At 42.0% G+C, this 10318-nt stretch overlaps 1 pseudogene; it reads left to right on the top strand.

Moving 5' to 3' along the window:
• The first annotated feature begins 9821 nt into the window (after window positions 1-9821).
• Window positions 9822-9941, top strand: LOC120611923 (uncharacterized; annotated as a pseudogene).
• Window positions 9942-10318: the final 377 nt, after the last annotated feature.

The following is a 10318-nucleotide window of genomic DNA, read 5'->3' as shown; positions in this document are numbered from 1 at the left end:
ATTACATAAGCATGATTGATTGGATCACTGGCTACATAGATGAACTCAATAGCCAGTCCACCTCCCCTTCCTGAAGGTTGGGCTGATATCACCTGGCTCAAAGCCCCAACCCACTAATCACAGTGTCAGTCTAATCACATGATCAGCCCCCATCCTGAGTCACCGCCTTAACATAAACCCAGGTGTGATCCAAGGGCCCACCATGAATAACAGAGACACTTGTATCACTCAGGAATCCCAAGGATTTAAAAGTTTCCTCTGAAGAATTCCTGGAACAAAGGCCAGGCAAATTATTATATGACTGTCCCCATTCATGCATAATTTTCATATTCTTGATCTATAAACATGTCTGTTTTTTTGGATAGTTCTTTTAACTGGTTATAACATCTGCTGGGGGTTCTTTGTTTTAAATCTTAAAACTTGGGTATTAAAATGGCATTTTTTAAAAAATAAAAAAATCGTCAGATTTGTATGGAACCACAAAAGACCCTGAATAGTCAAAGCAATCCTGAGAAAAAAAGAAAAAGGCAGGAAGTATCACACTCTGATTTCAAATCATACTACAAAGTGACAATAATCAGAACAGCATGATATTGGCAGAATCCCTGCCCGGCAAAACAAACTATCAACAAAACAAAGACAACCAACCAAATGGGAGAAGATATTTGCAAACACCTCTAATAAGGGGCTAATATCCGAAATATATAAAGAACTTATACAACTCAATGACAAAAGAAAAATCCAATTCAAAACTGGGCAGAGGACCTGAACAGACACTTCTCCCAAGACGACATACAAATGGCCAACAGACATATAAAAAGATGCTCAACTGCACTAGCTATTAGGGAAATGCAAATCAAAACCACAATGAGAGAGCATCTCACACCTGTTAGGACAGCTATTATCAACAAGACAAGTAATAACAAGTGTTGGAGAGGTTGTGGGGAAAAAGGAACCCCCATGCACTGCTGGTGGAGATGTAAATCAATGCAGCCACTGTGGAAAACAGTATGAAGTTTCCTCAAAATGCTAATAATAGACTTACCATATGACCCAGCAATCCCTCTTCTGGATATCTACCCCTAAAATTTGAAAACATTTATCTGTAAAGATATATGCACCCTAATGTTCATTGCATTATTCACAGTAGCCTAGACAAAAAAAACCACTGAAGTGTCCTTCGATAGATGATAGGATAAAAAAGATGTGGTAGATACATACAATGGAATATTACTCAGCCATAAGAAAGGATGAAATACTGCCATTTGCGACGACATGGATGGATCTTGAGAATATCATGCTAAGTGAAATAAGTCAGATGGAAAAAGTTGAGAACCATATAATTTCACTCATATGTGGGATATAAAACTGAAAGCAACAAATGAACAAGACAAAAACAAAACCCCAGACACTGACAACAGTTTAGTAGATACGAGAGAGAGAAGGGGGGAGGTAGATAAGGGTAAAGGGGGTTAAATGTGACGGAAGATTTGACTTTGGCTGGTGAACACACAATGCAGTATACAGATGATGTATTATCAAGTTGTATACTTGAAACCTATATAATTTTATTAACCAATGTCACTCCAATACACTTAATTAAAAAACTTGAAAAAGTTTGGCTGTTGACGGAAGTAATCTGACAATTTTCGAATTACTGTGAAAAGAAAGCCTTGATGGTTTTATTCTAATGAAAATGCACTTGAGATTGAAAATAACAACTTGGGTATCTGCAGTAGCAGGACTGTCAGAAATAAACTTGGACCACCTCCCTATTTTGTAGTCAATAACTCAATGTCCAAAGGTGATAAGTAAAGTGCTCATGGACCTCAGCCAGGTGGGGCTGACCTGAGATTGAAATTTCTGCTTTCAGACTCTAAGTTGTGCTTGCAGGAGAGGAAAATAATTTTCCCACTACATTTCTAGGACTTGGGTGATACTCCCTCTAATAAAAATCAGGTTAGGAGAAAAATAAACAAGTTTAATAACATGGATCCCTCCTGTATACACGGGCAAGACCCAGGAAAACTAAGTAACTCCCTGAAATGACCTCAGCCACCACCTTAAATACCGTCCTCAGCTAAAGACAAAAGGTATTTTGTCTGCGGGCGGGGGGAGAAGTGCAATTATAGGAGGTGACCAGGAAAAGCACAGTAAACAGGGGTAAGGTTGTTATACTGATGTAAGTCCTTGCCTTCCGCATTGATAAGAGTTTCTAGAGGTTTAGTCATCATCCTCTTTCTGTTACAGAGGCAGACACCCTTATAAATGGAGATTGTCCTCATACATGTGTATCTCCCTCACGAAAGGGCAACTTCTACTTGGTTTCCAGAGCTTCTCTTTTGTCTGGTCCCTAAAAATAATTCACGCAATCCCTATACCCAAGAGATGCGTTTTTGGGGTTGCATATTCACCACCATGTATACTGCAAAGCCAGAGCCTTTATTCCCCTCCCCATCCTTCTCCTGCTTGTTCCCCATAGAGAAGGCCATCCAAGCTCGTGTTTACTCCAGTTGGGAACCCTCCGCTTTCCTTTTTGACCCTTTAGATCAAGAAGCCCTTGGGGGTGAGTGTGGGGTCCTGTCCCACTTAGCACCTGCATTAACTAAGACAATTCCACTGGCACGTGGGGTGTGCTCAATAGAAAACTTTTTATAAATACAGAATGAGACAAAGTATGTAAGTACATAAATGAAGAGCAAGCAATGACAATAACATTCATAGGACATTAGCTGTATGTCTACCAATGACTTTCCTTGCATTATCACATGTAAAACACAGCAATTCCACAGATTAGGTGCCATTATAATTATTGCTACTTTACGGATGAGGAAACTGAGGCTCACAGAGGTTGAAAAACTTATTCAACGTTACCCGGACAGAAGGTGGTAGGACGAAGGTGGTATAAACTGGCCTGTTTCCCAGGTTAAGCTTTTAACTTCTCGGCCAGCATTTCTCAAACTTGAATGTTCATCGGACTCACCAGAGGGAAGGTGAGTTAAAACACCTGGGCTGGGACATGGAATTTGCATTTCTAGCAAGTTCTCAGGGGATAATGATGATGCCAGCTCAGAGTCCACAGGTGACCACTGCTCTAGGTTCTGCTGGCTTACAGTGAATAAAATGAACCTGGGGCAACAAGACAACTTAAGAACAAATGCAGGGCAAGTTTTAAACATCAAGGGCAATCTTCTTACCCGATTTTTATTTTTACCAAGAAGGCAGGAGTGATTCATGTTTACTCTCTCATTGTTTGTTAAGCATATGATGGGGTGGGGGTGGAGTTTGAAATGAAAGGAAGGGATGTGCTCTAGCATTGTTAGGATCTTTCATGAAGTGGAAAAAATTGCCAGTGAAGTTAGCACTTTCTGTCCAGATTTCAAAACTGAAATAATGGGTTGTCTCCAAAGCAGAGCATTATATCAATTGTTTGTTCTGAGAAAATGATACAGGGGAACAGAAAACATTCCTTTGAAACTCTTTTCTATCCAAGCCTGTGCCAACCAGGGAGAAGGTGGCGTGGTGGTGGTGGGAGTACCCGTAGTGGTCTTTAAGGGAAAAAAATACAGGCATTGTTTACCAGCCGTAGTAGCCGTTTGCAAGAACATAGCCTCCAGCTGTCACATCATGGTCAGCTATCCCTCTGCCGACCAAGGTCCACATGATACCCCTAGTCTTTCTCAGTTCCAGGTGAATGGATCTGGACCCTTGGATTAGTATCAAACACGTTCTGGAACAATCCTCTAAACAAGTGTCGATACTGAACAAGGAGGAATCTTGGGTGAGAGTGGGCTACTTAAAGTGCAAAATGGCATCACCTGGGGAGCCTTTATACTTCCCAATGCTCGGGCTATACCCGGACCACTCAACTGCAACATAATCGCTGCAGCACAATCGTTGCAGCTGGACCCGAGAGCTGGCATCTCTGAAACCTCTCGGGTGATCCCATTGTGCAGCCAATTGTAAGTCATTGCTCTAAAGCAGCACTTCTGAAATTTTAAATTAGATAGGATTTCCCTGGGGAGCATGCTAAAATGCAGATTGTGATTCAGTAGGTCTGGGATGGGGCTTGAGATTCTGCATTTCTAACCAGCTCCTTGGTGGTGCTAATGTTGCCAGGTATCTCAAGTGTAACAAAAGCAGCTAAAATGACTGGCAAAGTCATGCGACCTTGAACGCAAAAATCTCTTACTGCTAAGGCCCACCTGTTTGCTCAGAGTTTTAGCAAACACCAGATTATATCAGGGGAATGTCTGCTCTTCAGCCCCATTGAGCGTGTTAATATCCTGTCTCTGGTGAGGAGGCAAGGAAGCTCCAGAAACAGCTGAAATTCTCATACCCAGCAGCCTCACTATATGAGATACTCCAGGATGTCCTAGAACGGCATAAACTATCGGATTCGATAAACCTTCAGCAATCCTGTTTAGCATTGCTCAGTGAAATCAGTTTTCAGAACACAGGATACTCTTCCACATGATGTGCATTAGGCTAAGCCTTGCAAGTGATTTTCCAGAAATTCTGCAAAATGTGATTTGCATTGCACTTATGTTGTTCAATGGCCCTGTCTTCCTTCCTGTGCTAGCTGTTCACCAAATCCAATCATCTTTTTAAGTAGTCTACCCATCCCAGCCTCCTTTGCTCTTAAGTGTGGTCACATGACTGAGTTTTAGCCAGTGGAATGTAAGTAGAAATGATGTGTGTCACATGCAGACCTGGGCCATAAAAATCTCTCCCCATGTGATCTTCCAAGCACTTTCCCCTCTGCCAACTTGGTGCAAATGAGCTTAGCAACTTGAAAGCCATGTGTTGCAGATGGCAGAGCCACAAGGCAGAAAAAGAGCTTCCTCCCAATTAGGAACGCCTCTCTTTGACTTTATGGAGAAACATACTTCTTTGGCATGTGAGCCATGCCACATTTTGTGATTTGTTACAGTAGCTAGCCATATTTTAAGCAGCCGTCACGATTCCACCCTCCATGCAGAAGCAGAACTTGTGAAGAGATATGTGGAGAGAACAATGAGTCATTAAGGACACACAGTTTGGCTCTTATCCAGACCTGGAGAGAAAGGTGTTCGTTGGAGGAGTTTAAGAGATGCTCTTCCTCTTCATGGATCCCTTTCTTTATGCCTCTCTGCTTTTAGACTGTTGCAATGGGGCTTGGGAGAGTCTCTCTATGAAGAGAAGAGATGCAGGAGCCGAGGAAGGAGCAAGGAGAAGCTGATGAGTTAGGTCTGCTTCTTGTCTTGGTTTTAAGAATGAGAATGATGACAAGACAGATTTACACACTGTGCAAATAACCTCGCCAAAGAAGGAAATGAGGTAGAGATAATGACAATGATGATGACGATCATAACTGACATGATTAAGTGTTTAACACGTGCCACCACTGTTAAAAAATTTTATACACATTACCTCATTTATTCTTTAAAACAACCTTATTATTAAGTACTATTAATATCCTCATTTTTCAATGGCAAAAATAGAGGCCCAGAGAGATTAACTTCACAAGTGGCAGAGCCAAGATGCAAGCCCAGGCAGTTGGCCTCCGGATCCCACGCCCTTGTTCACGGTACTGTGCTGCTTCAGGGTTGGGAAGACCAGACCCAACCACCAGTGAAAGGTATGCAAGTGTCTGTAGTTTCTCCTGTCTCTCAGGAATGAAACTGCATCTGGATACAGCAGGACTGTGGCAGAATCAGGGAACTCCAACAAATGGGGAACCCTGAACACACATGCCATAGTTATAACAAGGAGCCCTCAGGTAGCTCACACTTGGCAAACTACATGGTCTATTTTTCACCGCTGCTCCTGGCAAGATCTAAGGTAACACATTTACCTCATGTGAACTTTAAATGAATGCATAAATGCACGCATGTGTCGGAAAATGCTTGATGCTTCTTTCCTTATACTTATAACTTATCTGTATCCTTATAATTTTTAAATTTTATTATCGCGAAAAAATTCAATTATACAGGCAAAAGTATTACAATATATAAGTATATTAAAATGCATATCTGTGTGACTACAACCAAGCAGAAGATCGAGAACATTCCAGGATCTTTGAAGCGCCTGGTGTGTCCTTCTCGGCTCTGATTTTTCTCCTCCCCCATTTCCAAAAGGTATTCAGAATTATGTGTCAATCATTCCCTTGCTTTCTTTTTTTTTTGCCTTATTCCAGAGCCCAATTGACATTTTGGATGAGATAATCTTTTGTTCTGAGAGACTGTAGTATGCTATTATGAGTTGAATTATATTCCCCCCCACAAAAAGATATATTGAAACCCTAACTGTCCTCAAAGGTGACCTTATTTGGAAATAGGGTAGATGTAATTAGTTAAGATGATCTCATACTGGACCAGGGTGTCTTTAATCCAGTGACTGGTATCATACAACTCTACATGAATGGAATTATACTACATGTGTCCTTCTGTGACTTGCTATTTTTTGATCAGTGTCATGCATTTGAGATTTGGTGCATGTAGCTGTAGTGTATACACTTCTTCCGCTGTATAGTGTTCTATGGTATCAATATGCCTGGTTTTTCCCCACCTCCCACCCTCCCATCTGAGAAAAGGTGGGGGCAGGGAGTTTTCTGAGCTGTCTCCTCTGTATTATGGGTTTATTTCTTGTTCACCGTAATCCTAAGGCTGATACTCTTCAGGGTCTTAGCTTTATGGAGGGTTCTCCTATTAAGGGTATCACCTTAGCATTCCCTAGGCTTTATTTTCTGCTCCCTGGGCCTCATGCAGCCTCTAAAACAGAACCTGGGGGTCATCAGACCCCTCAGAGTGAAAGCCACATTGAGCCCTCCTCAGTTCATGAAACGCCCAATTTCCCTTCCCTTTGGCCTTTGTAGATTTCTTTTTTTCTTGATAGCCTAGCAGTGCATTTGAAAAGGCTCCTTTTTCCCAGGACCATTAGAACTGAGGAAGTGTGCTTTTCCTCTTCCAGGAAAGAAGAGAAGCAATCCTTGGAAGTGAACTGATCAGGTTGGTCAGCCTTAAGAAGCTTTGGAGTTGAAAACTAAAACATCTCAAGAAACAGTATGTTAACAGCCAACCACCATTTTTTCACGAGGCACAGAGAAAGTGATCTTGCACAATCTATAGAAGATTGCCCTCCAGCATTTCCCTTACCCATCGCATTCCCTGTTCAGTACTTAACTGAATAATTCCACCATTAAGCATACATCTATCCTGAGCCTAGTTCCGGAAGAATCTCCTTTTGCTTTGTGTAGAGAATCAGAAACCTTGAGCTTTGAAGCATCATCTGCATTCTTAGGCTGAACTTATCGAGGTCACATGCCCCCTCGGCATTCTGTTGAGCTTTCTCGGGCCATTCCGTAATTTCTGGGTCCAATAATTCTCCTGTAGAAATTTCACTACAGTGATTAATGAGGCTGGCCTTGTAAAAGCCTTACGATAATGCCAAAAGCCAGCTCTGAGGCATCCTATCTCATCGATAGACTTAATTATGAAGCGAGAGGCAAACTTTTATGCAAAATGAATAAAACAAAACCAGGTTGGGAAGGGAGGATGATTGCAAAAGATCCAACGTGTTCCAAATGTCAAAAGCCCACAAGTCTAATTTCTACTCCACTGGTTTATGTGTCTTTCTGTGAGAGGTCAGCTTCAAACCTACTACCTGGCCTGGGGTTCTCAGGGACTTCTTTTGGAGTTGATTAGACCTCATAGGTGTTTAGATACAATCTCAAGTTGAATCCAGTGTTAGGTTTAATTCCTGTCCTGGAGGTCTCCTTCTCTCCCTTCCATGTCAGCAAGTAAGTACAGGATAGATATATTTTTTCCCAGCTTTACTGAGATATAACTGACAAAACCGTAAGGTATTTAAAGTGTACATCGTGATAATTTGATATACATATACATTGCGAAAGGATTCCCCCCATCTAGTTAATTAATATCTGGACACTGCCAGGTGTGCTTCTGCTGCCCTGATCACAAGCACAGTGTCACTAGGGCTGTTCCCTGTGGCTCCTGTCAACCTTCAACTGGCTACTTTCAGTGAATGTCGGAAATAAGCAGAAATCTCAATAAAATCATACATACAAATTCCTCTCTCCAAGGCTGCACTCAAGAATAACCAAAGCATGACTCTAATCCCATGGAAAATCTATTATGACAGACGTCTAGACCCTTGGAAAAAAGCTGTTCCTTTATTAAAGTTGGAGCAGAAAGATATTACTGGCAAAAGCCTAGTAAGTTTCACAATGAAGTGTAGGTAAGATTATGTCATTCTCTTGCCAATAACCCTGCAATGACTTCTAGTAGCATATATAATAAACGCCTTATTATGCCTTACACCAGGCGTCCCCAACCCCAGAGACCTGTACCTGTCAGTGGCCTGTTAGGAACTGTACTGCACAGCAGGAGGTGAGTGGCGGGCCAGCAAGCGAAGCTTCATCTGTATTTGCAGCCGCTCCCCAGCGCTGGCATCACCGCCTCAGCCCCACCTCAGATCCTCAGACATTAGATTCTCGTAGGAGCACCGGTCTCTGGTGCCAAAAAGGCTGGGAATTGCTGCCTTATAGGGTACATCAGGGATTGGGGCACTACCCTGGTTTTACTCTGCTGCCTTCTCTCACTTTTCTCAGACTTATATTTTATATTCCTTCTCCCTGGAATGCTCTCCTTCTAGGTCTTTCCATGGCTGCCTCCTTCCTTCTTGTAATTCAGGTCTCTGACCAACACTGATTCACAGAAAGGCCTTCCTAGACCACCCCGTCTCAAATGCTCCCACCCCTGTCATCTTAGTTTCTTTCTACACTTGTCCCTGCTTCATTGTCTTCAGAGCACTTAATCCTATCTAAAGTCACATTTACTTATTTTTTATAATATTATAAAAATTATTATATTATTTTAAATATTATAAGATATAAATATAATATGTATAAATTATTGATTTTTATCCTGATTATAGTCTTTATTCTTAACAAGAATATGTACTAGGGGCTTGTTGATCTTCATTACCTCTGTATCCCAGCTTCTCTCAGAGTCTGGCACAGAGTACATGCTCAATAAATATTTGCTGAATAGTGAATAGATGTAAGATATGAATAGTTGTAGGGTTAACTCGGAACACAGCCCCTCCTCCTACTCAGAAGACTGCTGGTTGCCCAGCCAGTAGCCAAGGCTGGCACTGCACAAAGGGCTTTCAGCAGAGCCTGCCCCCAAGGACGTTTCCTGCTGCTCCCATGGACCTTATCTGCTCTGTAACCCAGCAGCACATCTCGCTCCCATCCGGCTGTGAAGGCGGTGGCTCTCCCACGAGATAATCCTTCCCTTGGCTCGTGGGCAGAAAACTTTGCCTGCTGTTCGTGGAGGTCTTTTCCTGCAGCTCCTACCGACCAAGTGCTGAAGCTTCTCTGTATGGTGAATAATAAACAGTATGTCACACCCCTCTGGTCCTCCCTGGTGGTTTTTCTGGAATATCCCAGGTGCAGGTTCCTGGCCTGGAGCTCCTGTGTTACAATAGATAATTGGAATTAGAAATTACACACACACACACACACAACTAAAAAGCACATGCTGTTATTTAATTATTCCAGCCCATTTCCTGCCTCCATACATAGGGATGATCTGGCCATTTAGGCAAGCCATTGTTCCCCATAAGAATACCATGGTGTTGACATTAAAATATGGCTGAATTTTTAGCAAAAGACCTTTCTATTAGCTTTTAGTCATGATTGAGTCTCTCTCATGTGAAAAAAAAAGAAAGAAAACCTCCTTTGAATCTCTGTCTACCCCAACCCCCTACCCCCAGAAACTGCCTCTTTTTCCCTCTCCCCTTAAACTAATCTTTGTGTCTACGGCTATGCCACCCTGAACTTGCCTGATCTCGTCTGACCTCAGAAGCTAATCAGGGTCGGGCCTCGTTAGTACTTGGATGGGTAGACCACCTGGGAAGACCAGGTGCTGTATGTTTTAAATAAATAAATAAATAAATAAATAAATAAATAAATAAATAAATAAATAAATAAATAAATAAATAACCTAACCTTTGTTTCTAAACTTTCTTTCAGCATTTATTCACTTTTCAACATGGCTTCCACCAAAACAACTCTCGCTCATGTCATCAGGATTCCTATGCCACTAGATCCCACAGACTCTTCTCTGCTCCCATAGCCTCTTGAGCTCTTGGCATCATTAAACATGGATGACCACTCCTTCCCAAAAGAATCCTTTTCATATTGCTGGGATGCCTTCAATTTTTCTGCTTGTCTTCCTAAGACTCTGGATGCTCTTTCCCAATCTCCTTGTCTCTTCTGTTTGACCTTGAATCCAGTCCCTCCCCTTTGTTT

The sequence above is a fragment of the Pteropus medius genome, unplaced genomic scaffold (genome assembly GCF_902729225.1).
Source record: "Pteropus medius unplaced genomic scaffold, Ma_sr-lr_union100, whole genome shotgun sequence".
NCBI lineage: Eukaryota > Metazoa > Chordata > Mammalia > Chiroptera > Pteropodidae > Pteropus > Pteropus medius.
Note: the sequence above shows the minus strand (reverse complement) of the source record. Positions and strands in the feature narration are given on the sequence as shown.